Below are 16,460 nucleotides of genomic sequence, written 5' to 3'. Positions count from 1 at the left end.
GCTGATGGTCGCCCAGCGGACGAAGTTGTGCTGCTGCTGTGAACGCCGCTGTGTGTGATGGGTGTTGTGTGTTAAGAAAGGTTTTTTTTTTCTTCTCTCTCTCTCTCGTCGTCGGATCTATGAACACCCTTCCCCTCCCCCGTCACCTCCACCTCTGTGTAAAAATCCTGAGACCGCCATATTGGTAGGTAGACGATTTAATTAATTTTTGTGTCGAAATGTATCGCTGGTTATTTCGCGGCAATTAGTGATTTTTCTCGGACTGCATTGCTTTGTGTCGGACGACGCCTGTTCATCCTTTCCTTCCAGCAGCGATCCCGTCATCGGTTGTTTGAAGGTTCGGGTTAATGGCTTCCCCCTTAATACCTCTCAGTCTCCGTGGCTGGACCGTAAGCCTAAACAAAATGGATATATTTTGGGCCGAAACGATCTGATATTACGAGCGGAGGGACGATTTCCTGGATGTTGGTTCGTTCGGGCAGGTATGGCTGTGTCTTAATTATTTCGCTCATCCCCGAGAGTGGAGGATCTCCGAGCTTTTAAATGGAGGCCTCCTACAAATTTCTGAGTAGCGCTCGCTCAGCTGGTGTGTTTTCTTTCGTGTGTGCTAGTTATTCCGTCGGGGCCTCCGTAAAATTGATGGTCATTTCCGCGAGTAAGTTCGAAAAAAAAAAAAAAACAGAACTCGGAAATCGATTGTTTTTGTTTAGGCTTACATGTCTTGATGCAATCTCTTACTTGATAGGTGGTATTGAACTACAATCTCAATGGACTGTGAATATTTCGTAAATTGTTTTGGTTTGTGTTTGTCTTTTTTTGTGTATTCCTCCTGGGAATTGGTTTGCATTGTTTTTAAGATACAAATGTAGAATGTTATATGTTAGATTGTAGCTTAAAAACATAGAAGGGTAGTTAAAAGCCATTGAGATTTTCAGTTAGGTTTGAGCACATCAGTGATCATTCAGTCGTTTCGATAAATGTGTTTCAAATGTTTTAAGTTATAAATGTTGAGGCGAAGCTTACTTAACGGTGATGGACTGCAGCAGATCCTGTTTATAACATTTTATTAGGCAAATTGTCCATTAACAGCCACCACTCTTAGATGCTTTCGCCCCTCTTTTGATGACCAAATAATAATTTCCAGTAGTGGAGTATATGCATAAAAATGCGATATTAGTGGCAATATTTTTTTATAGAGAAAAAAATGTATATTATTATCAGGGCTGCTACTTCAGGGGAAGGGTGTAAAGGGGGCAAATGTCCAAGGTGACAAATTTTAAGAACAAAAAATATAATGAAATGAATTTTAAAGGTGGTGGGGTTGAAAAAATCATGTTTGCTCTTTCCCTCACAAAAATTCTAGTCGTGGCTGCGGTTGTTATTGCTGGTTGAAGGCTCAGATTTGTCAACTCAAAAGTTGATTGCATCACAAACAGCCAAAGTTTTTTATTAAAATGAATTCATGAGTTTGCCTCTTTAATTACAACAGGGCTGGATAGGATATTTCTACGGACATGGCGACCTTGATTTCAGGGCACCTGAATTTGTAGTCTTCATTACTTCTGTCAATAACTAGAGTGAGGATCTCGGAGCTTTTAAATGGAGGCCTCGTCGAAATGTTCAAGTAGCACTCGATCTCTCCCTCAGTTGTCTCTCCTTTTATTATTTCATTTTAAGCTTCCATAAAATTGATGGTGATTTTCATTAGTAAGTCCAAAAAAATTAAAACAATACTGAAATCGTTTGTTTGCTTTTCTAGTCTTGATGTCACTTGGTTGGCTTCAGTAAGCGGAACTTACTTGGTAGGTGGTACAGTAAAACCCCTCTTAACGGACAACCCTCAGATGCTGTCACTCCCTCTTTTACGGCCAAATAATTTCCCCTTGTATAATGAAAGTATGTATTTCAAACCCCTGAATAATGGTCACCCCTCTGTTCAGACGAATTTTTTTTATCCTGTCAATGTCCGCAAAGAAGTTTTAATGTCTTGAACTACAGTTTTCAATGGACTGAATATTTCTTAAATTGTTTTGGTTTGGTTTTTTTTTTTTGGTATTTCTCCCTAGCATTAGTTCGTTTTGTTTATAAGATGCGAGATTGGGTATATCAAATGATATTTCGATAAGAATGCTTTAAGCTATAATGCTACTGAGGGGAAGCTTACTGAACGGTAGTGGATTATAATCAAAAAGGGATAATTTAATTTTTTTATTAGAGAAGAATATGTGATATCGTTATTGTCAGTTTACCCTTTCTGCGCATAATAGAAATCACTAAACTTCTTATAAAATGCCATATCTTTAATGAAGTAGGCTTTCTTCCGATTTTCAGCAGATGTAAAGTAAGGAGTACTGGGAAAAGTTTTCCATTGAGAAAACTTTACAAAATGTTGCAGCTTATCAATGTTAAATAAGAGATTTTTTAAGATGCGAAATATATTGTTAATACCGCTTAAAGGATTAAAGACTTGAACATGTTTTCCCCCTTGATAAGTAAAAAGGTTGATTGCATTATACAAGAAACAACCAAAGTTTTCATCGAAATGAATTCTTTGCAGTAGGGCTAGTTAAGGTATTTCTAGGATGGTGTTGATCTGGATTCATGGTCTTAATTACTTTGATCATCCCATTCCTGAGCTTTTAAATGGAGGCCTTTTAGAAAGTTTCGAGTAACGCTCTCTCATTCGCTCAGCTGGTGTTTTTTTTCGTGTGTGCTAGCTATTTTTTTCTCCAAGGCTTCTATAAAATTTATTGTCATTTCCGCGAGTAAATCCTAAAAAAAGAAAAAACTCTGAAATCAATTGTTTGTTTGGGTTTGATGGGTGGTATTGAACTCCATTTTCAATAGACAATGTTTCCTAAATTGTTCTTGTTTGTGTTTTTTGTATAGTTCTTGTGAGACTTTGTATTGTTTATAAAATGTTAGTTATATCTAAGATTCAATATGAAATATGGCTAAAGAAAAAAAAACAATGAAATTATAATTAAAAGTCATTGAGATTTATGTTTGAGAATATCAATCACACTATTATATCATTAGCATTATGGCAAAACCGTGGAAATGCAAAAAGTCACTTTTGAGAATAGTGCATTTAAAGTTTTGATTATGCCTAAAAAATCAATTTCAATGTCTGGGAAAAGGAAAAATCTTATTGTTGAGGCTCCACTTTTAGATTTTTCTTTAAATTAGCTATTCTCAAAAGCAGGGTTGTTTGGTTTAAACCAAGTGGCTTTTTTAAAAAAACCAGTTTGGTTTTTTTCAAAAAATCAAATAAAAGGGGCCTAAATATCATTTTTTTCTTCATTATTAGCCAAAATGTTTCATTTTTACCAGATTTTATATCCTTGGGGTACATTCTGATGGTATATCTTTAAATGACATAAGATTTTATAAGTGGTTTTTTTCAAAAATTCCCATAAAAGTGGCCAGAATATATATATTTTTTCATATGAAATATCTTAGTTATTTAAAGCTATATACAGAAGCCAAAATTTCTCATTTTTGCCACATTTTCTAACCTTTGGCTACATTCTGATGCTCTGTCTTCAGCAAATTCATGAATAAAGATTGCATTACACATCTAAATGTAGTGGTGTATTTCTCACAGGTTTCTTTTACCCTTCACAAAGAAGCAGCAACAGTAGTGACACCATCATGCTAGGGGCACACACACAGGTGGTCTTGTATTCCAATAAAGACACCAGCTGTCCTTAAAGGACAAAGACTAGTGTACTAGTAGTTACATTACCTCACATAAATTTTCATTTTCTTTCTCATAAGAAGTAGCACATCTCCTACTGTATATCTTCCAGTCTTAATATTCAATAGTTTTTTTTTTATACTTTCATGGTTAAGCCCAGTTAATCAAAGGTTGTACTGGAGAGTAGTAACAGATTTATGAAACATAATCAGCTATATACAGGGTGATTATAATTTTAAGTTTTGGTTCCAAAACTATACAATAAGTACTGGTCAGAATGACTTGAAAATTTGCATGCATACTCCTGGAGCAATGGAAGTTTCTTTTGCAAAAGGAAAAAAAGTGCAAATAGTGCAATATGTGCAAGTAGATGATGCTGTACACTTGGCCAGCAGTATAATCTATTTTGTGCAAACACATCATTTCGGCACTTCCACAGCATCAGTATATGGATAGAACAACTTCTTGCACATTGCAATACCAGCAAAGCAGCTGCTGAAGACCCATTTTGACAATAACAGAATGCAACTTAACCCTTGCAACTTCTGGCGTGGGGGGGGGGGGTGCCACAAAATGTTATGAGCAGTGGTCAGATTGCAAACTTTGGTGAATTACAATCTCCAGCACATCAACAGATTTGGATCATCCTATAAGTTAAATGTTTTATTAAACCTGCATAGTCACTAGTTGAATGTACTGTGAAAAAACATTCCATTCATAGCATTTTTTTGCATTTGTGTTTCAAATATTACATGAATTTTGCTTGAAGTTTGACAAAAAAATAGACACAGGTAGTTCAAAATTTATTGTTTTCAACATTTTGAGACCCTGCTGGTTAGGGTCTTAACCCATTCTCACATGCTCTTAAATCGGCTGTTCTCAGCCCATGCTTTGCGGAACCTTAAGGGGCTATGTATCTGTCTAGGATAATGGAATAAATCAGTGTGTTTGGTCAATAATTAAAAAAAATGCCTATAGGAATTGTTTCATTTACCCATATTTAATTTCTGTGGAAATTATAGCCAAAAATATTGAACCGCTGCCTTAAAGGAAAACCTATCTGTTTTTATGTCATATTTTGACATTTAAGGATAGTTGTCTGACAAGTTCGTGAATTTAAGGTAATTTTTTGGTGCTTTTAGAAAGTTTAATTTCTTTTACAGATTTGTGCATTGATATTTTGTTAATGTTTAAGTAACGTTTAATGTGTGACTGTTTTTAAAAAATATTGGTTTTTGTGTCATTCAGAAACCTGGCACCCCTGGGGGATTTCTCAGTCCCTATATTGATACTCTGTCAGATCATATTACATGCGGTAGATCAGGGAAATTCAGTTTTTTCTTGACTATTATGAAAATTTGGGAGACAGATGGCAGCACTACTTGAACGCATAGCAGGCATTCTCCAGAAATAAACCCATGTTAGGTACACTGCGCATACGTGACACATTCTCACATGCACCGAAATTCATTAGATCTTTTGAGGAATGTTTGACAGAGTTGTGCCAGATCCTTGAATTTCCAGCTAGCATGAGTCTGCTTGCTCTTGTATAGTTATGCCGACCATGGGTTGACAAATCAGAAAAGTTTTCGTGTACCAAACAAATTTCTTAGGAGCCAAGCAGAGTATTTTCAAGAGAAAAAGGGTCCTAAAAATGATGTTTTTTTCCCCTCTTGGACTTGTTGACCCTATTAATGTTGGAAAACACTAATTCTAAAAATTTGTTATCATTGGACACTTTATTAATTAAATATGGAAAATTTTAGGAGCCTGGAATTGGTTAAGCCTTTAATAAGGAAATTTTCAGAATTTATGCCAGGGCTGGACAAATTCTAGGTGCCAGATAGCCACGGTGACAAATTAGTATTGGGATCTGAAATTTTTATGTGTGATTATTACTCCAAGCACAACACAAAAGTTTTGGAATTTATATTAGTGTCTACCGACATGAAAAAAGAAATCCAAATTGTAAAAAAATTGCAACAAAAGGATTAGGCTCTATTGTGGACCAAGGGCTTGACAAATTAAGAAAAAATCTTGTTGCTAGCCAAATACTGTAGGAGCTGAGCGTATTTTTTTGTTTGGGATAATAATCACTATGGCTTGGATTTCTATGCCTTTGTAATTTTTTTTTTTTTGCACATTTCATTAATTTTACGTGATAGAACATATTTTCAAAATTTTAAGGTATATATTGCATGTTTCATAATTTTTGATAAAAGTAAATTTATTCCCCGCTATTCTGATTCTGCTTCGGACTGTTTTTTTTTCTTTTCTCGCCTCTGAGAACAGCTTTCTTCTTTCCCGTAATTCGTAAAAGGTTCTAAATCCTATCCGTGTCCAACCTGGGCCATCTATGGCCATTAAGGTCAAACTCCTGCTGAACACCAGAAATATGTGTGCCAACTGATAATCTTGGCAACCTTTATAAAAATCAGATGCAAGCGCAGTGAATGTTTAAAGCAGAGGTCTTCAACCTTTCTCTAGTTATGAGCACTATCTGTACCCATCATCAAAAGAAGAGCACCCTAATGGCAAGTTTGACATAAGTATGCATGAAATTGGGGCGATTTCAATCCGTGAATGCAATTTGTACAAGGTGTTTAATTAGGATGTTGATGTGGTGCTCACAAGCACGATATTGAACAGGGGTGTCGAGCACTCTGGGTGATTCAGGGAGATTTAGAGCGAGAAATTTTGAGAGTTTTATCAAATAAAAGGAATTATTATTTTAGTTTTGTGCAATACTTTTTGTGCAATAATTTTGTGTTAAATACTTGACTAGATATATTTACCTGTATATGGCAGCACATTAATTCTGAAGTTGAATACTAATTTCTAAGGAAAAACTTACTGGAAAGGCAAATTTTGGCTTGGGGTAAATTTTTTCTGTTTTTAAAGCTGTTATTGATCCGCTGATACTCATAGGGGTTAGTAAAACAAACATTTTGTTCATACAATGAAAGTAATGGGTCAAATAGTTTAGACTGCATCAACACTTCTCGCTATCATATTATTTTGATAAAGCTAATGTTTATCTGAGGTAGGAATGAAAAATGTTTTAGGATATATTTTTTATTTTATTGGGCATAAATGCATTTCTTATGAAGCATTTTTTAGAAGTTTTTAGGGCATAAATATCCTAGCCCTAGTAATCACACTTAGCACCTCAGATTTGTCCAGCCCTGTGGTGGACAGTTTTTCTATGGGGGGGGGGGGAATGCTTGGCTCCTGAGAAATTCGGCTCGTGCCTGATTTTATTTTGTTTGAACAATTCCAGGATTTGACAAATTCCAGGCTGTTATTTCAACTAAAAAATTGATAACTGCATCAAAGTTTTGTACATATAATAACTGAACTCGAGTCTGAAGATTGCACAAAATTATCTGAAATTAAGTCTGCTTGTCTGATAGTATGGAAAGGGGTCACTGCTTCAGATTGATTTTGTCGAGGAAAAAATGCTTGGCTAATCAGAAAGAATTTAGGTGCCATATCTATCAATTCCAAATGTGGTCAAATTAAAAAACAATTTAGGTGCCAGCCCCTGATTTTTTTTTTTTTTATAGGAGCCAAAAAAAAAAGGAAAGTGATCCAAATTCATTTTTTCTTTTCTGGGGCTTATTCACCCTTTTTCATATTGGAGGCACATTGACACGAAGTCTGAAAATTTGGTGTTGCCCTCATAAACTAATTTAGTAATTACACATGGAAAATTTTAAGCACCAACTTAAATTTTTTTAGTTGCTGTGGCGACTAGCAGTCGCAATATCCTGTAAAAATCGCAAGGAATATAATTTTAACCAATATTTCTTGGAGAAAAATGTTTGGCTCCTAAAATATTGTTCTGGTGCCTAGATTTTTTTTTTTTGCTATTTGTCAAGCCTTGGTCAAATTTGTCTTTTTCATATTGGACATGAAAAGTAAAAAAATCTCAAGCTGTGTGTGTTTTATCATAAAATATTTGACTGAAGTTTTCTCAGATTAGCTCAGCACCTACGTATGCCATATAACTGGATACCTTTTATTTTGTTCAGATTTTTAAAATGATTCATTTTGTATAGCTGCCAAAGTCTCCCGGAAACTCCCAAAAAATTCTTTTATCTCCCGTGATTGTAAAAATCCCTACATTTAGGAAAAAATTATTCCCCAATAATTTACTCAAAAAACCAAAAAAACTGCTGTTTCATAAATGTTATGTAAATTGTCGCCATTTCGTCAAATAACAAAAAAAAATTTTTGGGGAGAAAACACAAAATTCGCCAATCAGCACACATCGATCTGGCCTTTCAAAACCCAAAATTAACATGATCGCATATATCTGCTTCACCATATGTACTGTTTCAGGCCCGACGGAGATTTTTTGGTTCGCGAGATTGATTTCTGAAATTTAATTTAACCCAAGGACTTTAACCTACTATGATTAGCAATGGCTTGCATGATGTAACTGTTTTTGCAATGGAAAAATATCCCTAAAATTTCTCTTTTTACTAATGAGAAATCATTAAAATGTTTTAAAAGATCCCTTTTGCATTTATTTTTGTATGGAATTTGGATTTATGCGAAAACCACCTGAATTCTCATTTTCCAAAGTTGGCAGCTATGATTTTGATAATACAAAATTAATTCCAATATTGATGGTGCTTGAGAAATACTGTCTTGCATATTTGAAGCAGATCGCCTCAACCCTACCCTTCCTCTCAAAGATTATTTAGAAAATGTGAAGCATTCCAGAAAAAAATGGTTGGTTCCCTTTTTAATTATTTTTTATCTGTGATAGTGAGAAAATTTATTTTTATTTTGATGAGGCATACGATTTAATATGACCTTGTGATCTTCATGCCTTTTCTTTGACCTCATTTCGATCAATAACCTCTTTCTTTATTTTCTTTCCTTTAAATGGGAATTTCCTTAGCTATTTGGCTTTGGATGAGTCATATTTTCTTCACGGAGTAGGCAAATCCCAGGTTGCTTAAAATAATTTTCGTTTGATTAATAGGGCTAAGATTCCTATGAATTCACATATTTTTTTTAAATTATTTTGCTATTTTTATGAAATATAGTGTTTTTATGATTTCCAGTCATTCTAATACATATTTTCATTCTTTGAGCATTTGTTTTGTATATTTCAGCACTTTTAATAAAAATTCCCCCACTCCAGCCATCTCAATTACTTACTACAAGATTGAGATAAAAAGAGGGTAGAAATATATCCTGATATTTTTTCAGGATATCTGTACATGAATCTTATTGATATTACTGATTCTTAAACCCCCTTTTGTTAAGATGGAGATTTGTTGCAAACTAGTCTTGCATTCAAGGTTGCCTGGTGGTTCTCAAAGTCTCTTCCTGTTTCCCCCTTTAATAATAGTGTGGTTGTAAATCGGTTCATCATGCAATCAATTCTGGGCAGGGAAGGAGGACCTGATGGTCCATCCCTATGTGGGCCTTTCCTGTTGAGTCCTTTCCCCCACTTCCACACATTGCTTATTGATTCTGTGATACACATGTGGTAGTTAGTAAACTATAGAATTTCAGTCAGAGCACAAGAAGTAATGTTTTTTAAATAGAATTGATATAACTAAGAAAGTTTTGACAGCTGGTTGACGTGAAGATAAATTCAGGAAAGAAAATTCAGCAGTCCCTGTTGGGAATCTAACGCACGTCCTTTTACTTTTCAGGTTAGTGTACTAGACTATAAAGCCAACAAATCTTTTCCATAGAGCTCGCGTGTGTTGAACGGAGTGGTACATAGACCCGTGCAGTGCACACAATCTCTAAGGAAAGCTGGCTTTGTAGTCTAGGGCGCTCACTCGGCAAGTGAGTGTATATGGGCTCGATTCCCTGCAAATCTTGTTGATTTTTCTTCCTTGGATTTATCTTCGCATCAACCAGCTGTCAAAATCTTTGCAGTGAGAGCAGAGAGTGGCATCTTTGGATAGAATTAATATTATTAATATTTCTCATTATTACATATTATTACATATATTTTTGCTAATTTATTACATTTATCGTGATTATGTATACCCAGCTCATATTGGTTAATATGATAAATCTCCAATTACTTAAATTTACTAGATGCTTTGCTAAAACTTCAGTCTAGGATAATGAATATAATCAATGATATCAATGATTGTTTAAAAATTTTAGTAAATGTTAAAACTTATTTTAATTTTTATGGCAAAATATGTGCAGTGTACAGGAGAAACATAAATTTAATCTAAATGAACTAAAAGCTGTTGAAGTTATAGAACAAAATAGATAAGTATAAACGTGAATAGGTCTGAGGTTCTACCCTCTCAAAGGTCAAAATTTCTTTTTTCCAGATAATCAGTTTTTGTAATTCCAGGTAGCCTCAGATTATTGAGATTCTACAGTAACTAGATTGTTGTGCTTCCCACAAATTTATGAATCATTTTCACAAAAACATTACCCTATGAAAAAGTCTTTACATACCCCATATAAAATTAAATAAATAGGAGCTAAGTTTTTGTGTTGTGTAAATGAGACCAAAAATGTGTTCGAAACATGTTGAGTGATATCTCAAGCTTGTAAGGAAAGTAAAGGTAGTCCCTTCACAACAGAAAGATGACAGCATGAACACGAAACAAGTGCAACTCTACAACATAAATATCTTACGGCCACACGTACTCTCAGAACACTTTCTCCTGCATGTGCAGATTCTTTAGAAATTCTGTAAAGGAATGTGTACAAGGTGCATGTACGGGTAAGTAGTCCCGCCGCTATGGCACAAAAAGCAAATTCAAAAATGGAATTAGTCGTTAATGAAAAAAGGTAACTAACTCCTGGAAAAGTTGGAAAAAACAGCATAAAAAACATTATTTTGGACCATTCATCTTTATTAGGGCTTAATGACTGCTTCTGATGTTGGAAGAGACAATTATGAAATCAGAAAATTTTGTGCCATTCTTAGACTACAATTTAACAAGCTCAAACAGAACATTTTATGTGCTAATAACTATATTCTAGTCGTCATGGTGATGTGACCTGGTGCCTGGAATTTGTCAAGTCAGGTTTTATGTGTATATAGATTATACCATATTAGATGATGAAGTTAGTAGGGGCTAATGGATTTAAAATTAAGATTCAGCATAATTTTTTAATTATTGATCTACGACAAGCATTACAGTATAATTTGTTAGTATTTCTATAAATTTTAACGTCTCTATTTTTTTTATAAAATTGTAACTTGAAGTAGGTAACTTCAAAATGCAACCTTGATCAGTCACATTTTGATCAACTTGAAATAAAATTCTACACATATTCTAATGTACCAGGACTAGAGAGAGACAATTCCCAGGGTGTTACAAGGACTAAATCTGCATTGGTACCTGAAATCTTCCATGTGTGATGACTAAATGGGAGTCTGAAAACAAATATTTTCAGAATTTGTATAATTATGAAAATATTTGTATTTCTTCTTCCACGGACATGGGAAATGGCCACTAAGTCCTCGAAAAGCTTAAATAAAATTATTTTGGCTGTTCTTATTAGGAAAAAAAAAGTTTGCAGAGAATTTAGTTTGCACCTAATTCACTTTTTTATTTATTTCTTCCTATATACATATATTCTAGAATTACATAATAGCAACACCTCAATTGCAAAAGTGATTTTAGAGCAGCTTTTTTTTTTCTCTCCTTCAAATTTGCCACCCAGGGCGCGAGGTCTCTTTGCCTCATAGTTCTGGCCCTGCATGTCGCAATGACAAAACAAACACAAATATTACAAAGCAAACTAATGTAATGCAGTGGTTTTTCACTTGTTTCTCCTACTTATGACGTCAGTGATAAAATATTGCTTACTCTACAAAGACTTTTCATTGCAACAAATTAATAATCAGCATGCTTTCATACAGGAATTTAAGCAAGACTTTAAGAAGAGGAATACGATGGTGGATTAGATAGAGATGGGTATGGGAGAATTTCTTCCATATAAATTTAGAATTAGACTATTAACGAATGAACAGTTGCATTTTAAATTGAAAGAAAAATTAAAACAGCATAAGATTTTTTTCTTTTAATGTCTTTGAAAATTACCTTGAGCACTGGCCACCCATTCTCCTGCCTGCTTTCACTTTTGCTCTCACATATATTTCAGCATAAGTGTTCTTGGATTCAAGAGAAAGTGCCTTGTAGTAGTTAAAGCTAAGTTTCTATAACAGTACTATTCTTCTGCTGGTCTAGAAATCAATGCTAGTCCATGGGACTTTCCTGATGGTCCACGAACTATTTTGCCCGATTTACACATAGCTATTACATAATTTTATCAAATGAAATAAGCCATCTCCAAATTGATTTTTATTTCTGTCTTGGCCATTAGCTTATCTGCAAATTGTTTCTATTGTTTTTTTTTTGGCGGTCCACAAATTATTCATCCTACTTATTTTCTACCAGTCTGTAATCATTTCTCCAATTTATTTTGTTTTCATTTTTTTCCGGCCATAAATTATTTCCCCTATTTATTTTCTGCATTATTTGTTCTATTTATTTATCATTCATCTGATCTGTAAATAATTATATATCAAATTTTTGCAGGTTCGTAACATTGACTATTTTCTGCTGGTGAAAAAAGGTTCAATTCTGTTGTACAAAGTATTTCCCTTTAGACAGTTTATGAGATTTTCATTTTTTTTCCAGTTAGAATGAAAGAATTTGTACCGTTGAGATGAAAGGCATTTAGAATGATGTGGAGGCGTTCCTCTGTTTGAACATGTTATATATTCTCCAGTGTTATACAACATCTGTGGCAGAAAAATTTCATTATAGCCCTTACTGCTATTTTGCTGCTTTCTGTGGGCTGTTTTGAGGGTAAGTTTGAAAAGTCTTGTTTTTTTTAAATTTCAAATTGTTGGAGTTTAATTTTGGATGTTAAAGTTAATTTTTTTTTAGCATTTGAATGTTTAAGGGTTTTTCCATTAATTGTGGGAAGTGAATGCAGATTTATGAAAAAAAAAAAACCATTTCCAGTTTTATTTGTATGAATACAATAATTATGGATTGTAGCTGTATCTGGACTTGACAAATCTCAGGTTGCCATGGTGACTAGAAAATCAGTATTGCTACCTAAAATTTTATATATGTGATTGCTAAGTTGGAGTCTATGGAGGACACAAATTGTTTAATTTCACTACAGTATGCCTTTAATAAAAATATGAGAAAATTTACTTCTCCGGAGAAATCAAAATATTTTTTACGATTTTTTCTTATTCATTTTATTCCATTTATTTATTCCAATTTTCTTGAATAAAAAATGGTTGGCTCTTGAGAGATTTGGCTGGCCCCTAAATATTTTTCAATTTGTCGAGCTCTGAACTATATGGTGGATCACTTGAGTGCTAGTGCCATGGAATGTAATTTATACCCCTTAGTGTGGAATAGCTATTACAGTTTAATAAAATCAAAACTTTTATGTAAATTTTGACCACATTGATTGCTGCCTGATCATGAGATGCTTCACAAATAACACCATATCCGAGAAAGAAAAATAACTTTGAAAAATGAAAATTTGCTATATCGCCCTTTCTTGGTTTTTTTTTTTGTTCCATTCCAGTCGCATGCTTTCTATATTGCCCAGAGCTAAAAGTAGAGCTGGTGATTTACCTGCCAAACTAGGAAAGGGTAGTAAGCCAGTTAAGCTATGAAGCAAGTCATGTGTGCATTGGATGCTTGATTGACCATGACCTTGTTTGCACTAGTTGCTTTTTTGCCGAAGACTAGGGTTTATTTCTCCTTTATAAAACAAAATATTTCTTTTCCTGGTTTTCCTTTTTCCCTTTTCTTTTAATATAAAAATTTAAAAAAGTTCAAGTTTAATAATTGAAAAACTAGTTCCATATCATAACTAATTCCAACTACTATAAAGAGTAATACTTGCTCAAACTGGGTGCATAACTTACTTCCCTGCCCGTAAATTTCTGGTGAACCATTGATCCTAGAGGCGTACTTCCAGTTAGAGCAGTGATTTCCAATGGGAAGCACATGTCCCACGAGGGGACAATTTGAATTTTTCCATGAAGGCTTGGAACCCCTTCCGATCTCCCTTCATTTTTTTTCTTTGAGTTCAAATTTTTAATTTTTAAACAATTTCTTTCTTTTTTTTCTCTTTCAGTGAAAGAGGTTTGACTCATAATATATGTTCATAATATTTTGTGTTCGATCAGAAATTAGTGTCAGTAAGATAAAATCCACGGCTCCCCCTGTGAAAATAAAATGAAGAAAAATGAAGCCTGTGAACTCCTTTAAAAGCTTATATTTTGTGTATAGCAATGTAAAACCAATGAGTTAATTCTTTTCTCATCTAAGCTCACAGACCCAATGATGTCCCTACGAGGAGGATCCCTAAATAAGAACCACTGCTTTTGACTAAGTAAAAGTAGACAGAAATGGGGGGGAGGGGCAAAGACCTCTGGGTTTTGAAATTTAAGGAGCCAAAGCCAAAAAATTATGGTTCTTACATTTGAAAAAAAACTGTTATGGCTTTAAAGTTTTCACCAGGGGTACTCCCTGGCAAAAGCACGGGCATCAGGATTTCGGAGATGCTTTGGTAGGGCACGGCCTTAAAAAGGTTGGGAGAACCACTGAGTTACAGAAAGTATCTGAATAACGTGTAGAACTATATATATATATATATATATATATATATATATAAGTTCTACATGAATGACGTATGTATATATATGTGTGTGTGTGTGTGTTGTGTGTATATATACACACACATACATACGTCATTCATGTTGCGAGGGGTTGTATAGTTATAAAAAGTTACTTCATTTCAATACAGACACCTGTCCTAAAAAAACCCAATTAGAAAGTTGTTGCCCTGTCTCTCCTGAGACCAACAAAAAGAGTTACTTATTTTTAAATGCAATATTCACTGAGATTTTAATTTAAAAATTAGATAAAAGTGGAGAAATAACACAGCACATATAAACTGACACTTCTTTTTCTCATATATGTTGTTTTTCTCCCCAACTTTTCTCTGATTGTGAATTCAAATATCTCAATGAATATTGCACCTGGAAACATGGGACTTCTTTTTTTGGCCCCAGGAATAACAGCAACAATTTTCCAATTGAGCTTTTTAAGACGGTGGCCAAATAAAAAGTTGATTTCTTCATTTTAATAATTATACAACCCCTTGCAATATTAATGACATCTGAAGTCTATATACTGTATATAGAATCTTAATTTTTATGCAAATTGTGATCATAATCTGTTTTGCATTGAACTGTATTCTTTACTTTATGAAGAATAATCAAATTTAAAATTGCAGTGTTACGCAGTTTATTGATTTTAATTATTTTTTGCCAGAATGCTCTTGTCTAGACAAAATACAGGCTGTCCCATAAATTTGCATGAATTTTAAAATAAATTGACGTATTGGGTTATGGTTTGCACCCTCAGACCTATTGTAGAGTAGGATGTTTTTCGGCAGCACAAGAAAAAAAAGTCAAATTTTCTGTTATAGATGGCTCTACACTTGTGTGCAAAATTAAGAGAATTTGCACATTGTATCAATTTTCATTAAAAGTACTGAACCAAAGGTACTAATAATGTTGCCAGAGAAGTATGCAAATACATTAAGTGTCAAATGTGTTAGCTCCACCCTCATGCGTGTGTATGCTATGACCATAGAGGTGAAAACTGTGTTGCTGCAGGAGTGGGATCGATTGCCTCAGGGACTCCTCAACTGCCTCCTGTCCAGTATGCTGTCGCATTGTGCGACCTGTCAGAGAGGACTTTACCCATATTAGACTCATTTTCGGTTCAATCTCGTAACATGGATTTTGGAAATTTAGAAATTCCTGCAATGATGAACTTTACTGACAATCATGCGTGTATGTGTACTATGACTTTCGTATGGTACATCTTTTTCCTCTGTTATAACTGTACATTCGTACCAAATTTCATTAAAATTTGTCCATTAGTTTTTCAGAAATTTGTCATAATGTGCTAATTCTCTTAATTTTGTACACAAGTATTTTTGGTACATGGTATTAACATACATGAAATCTAGATTATACTGCTGGCGTTTGTTTTCACTACAGGATGTTTACGAAATCTGCATTTTCTACCAGTCTCAACATTGCAGGTTTAAAAAGACATAGTGCAACAAAGCTATAATTCAATTTCCATTTACAGTTATGTAGGCAGAGTTTGTTCATAAGGTAGTTGTTTACTCCCACAATCTTTTTTACCCTGTAAGCGGTTTTTAATATCTCACTGACGCGTATTTCAACTGCTGGCGTAGTGGAAATCACTAAACACTGTGCAAAATGCCACACCCTTTTTTAATGATTTTTTTTTTTAAATTTTGTGCAGATGATATTGCTTCTCCCCTCCAACTCTGAGAACAATAAACCGAGGAAGAGAAATAATCTCACTTTGTCTGTTTTTTTGTGCATATTCTTATACCACCCTCAAATGGAAAGAAAGTCTCTCTCCTCTTATCAAACTTTGAACAAAAACAGACTCCACCCACTGGCAGTTGATTTAGTTCTATCCATAGTTCTCTCTTGCCGCTGTGGTGGTCGAGGGTTATAGTGACGGACTCGCAATGCGAGGATCCTGGTTCGAACCCCACAGTGGTGGTCGGCTGAAGTTGGTTTTCTGTGGTTCCCAACTTCAAGGCACTAATGCGAGCCGATCTCCCCGTTAAAAAGTCTCGCCACAGAGAGCAACAGGCCTACAATGTTACAAATATTCAATCATTACATTTCACTCACAATTTGAAGTATAGATGG

At 34.4% G+C, this 16,460-nt stretch overlaps 1 protein-coding gene across 9 annotated transcripts in view; it reads left to right on the top strand.

Moving 5' to 3' along the window:
* Nucleotides 1-16,460, top strand: part of LOC149081195 (MAP/microtubule affinity-regulating kinase 3) — a 59,499-nt gene continuing 43,039 nt past the window's right edge. For 5 of the 9 annotated variants that reach the window (XM_089238003.1, XM_089238005.1, XM_089238006.1 and 2 more), the window contains exons 1-2: nt 15-184; nt 12,355-12,525. The gene's annotated coding sequence lies outside the window, so the exon portion shown is untranslated. Of the gene's footprint in view, nt 185-12,354; nt 12,526-16,460 lie in introns of all 9 variants that reach the window. The other 4 variants (XM_089238007.1, XM_089238008.1, XM_089238004.1 and 1 more) reach the window with 4 other exon arrangements.

The sequence above is a fragment of the Pholcus phalangioides genome, unplaced genomic scaffold, assembly GCF_987345545.1.
Source record: "Pholcus phalangioides strain wild (caught in Gottingen) unplaced genomic scaffold, Ppha-v1.0 ptg000010l_1, whole genome shotgun sequence".
NCBI lineage: Eukaryota > Metazoa > Arthropoda > Arachnida > Araneae > Pholcidae > Pholcus > Pholcus phalangioides.
Note: the sequence above shows the minus strand (reverse complement) of the source record. Positions and strands in the feature narration are given on the sequence as shown.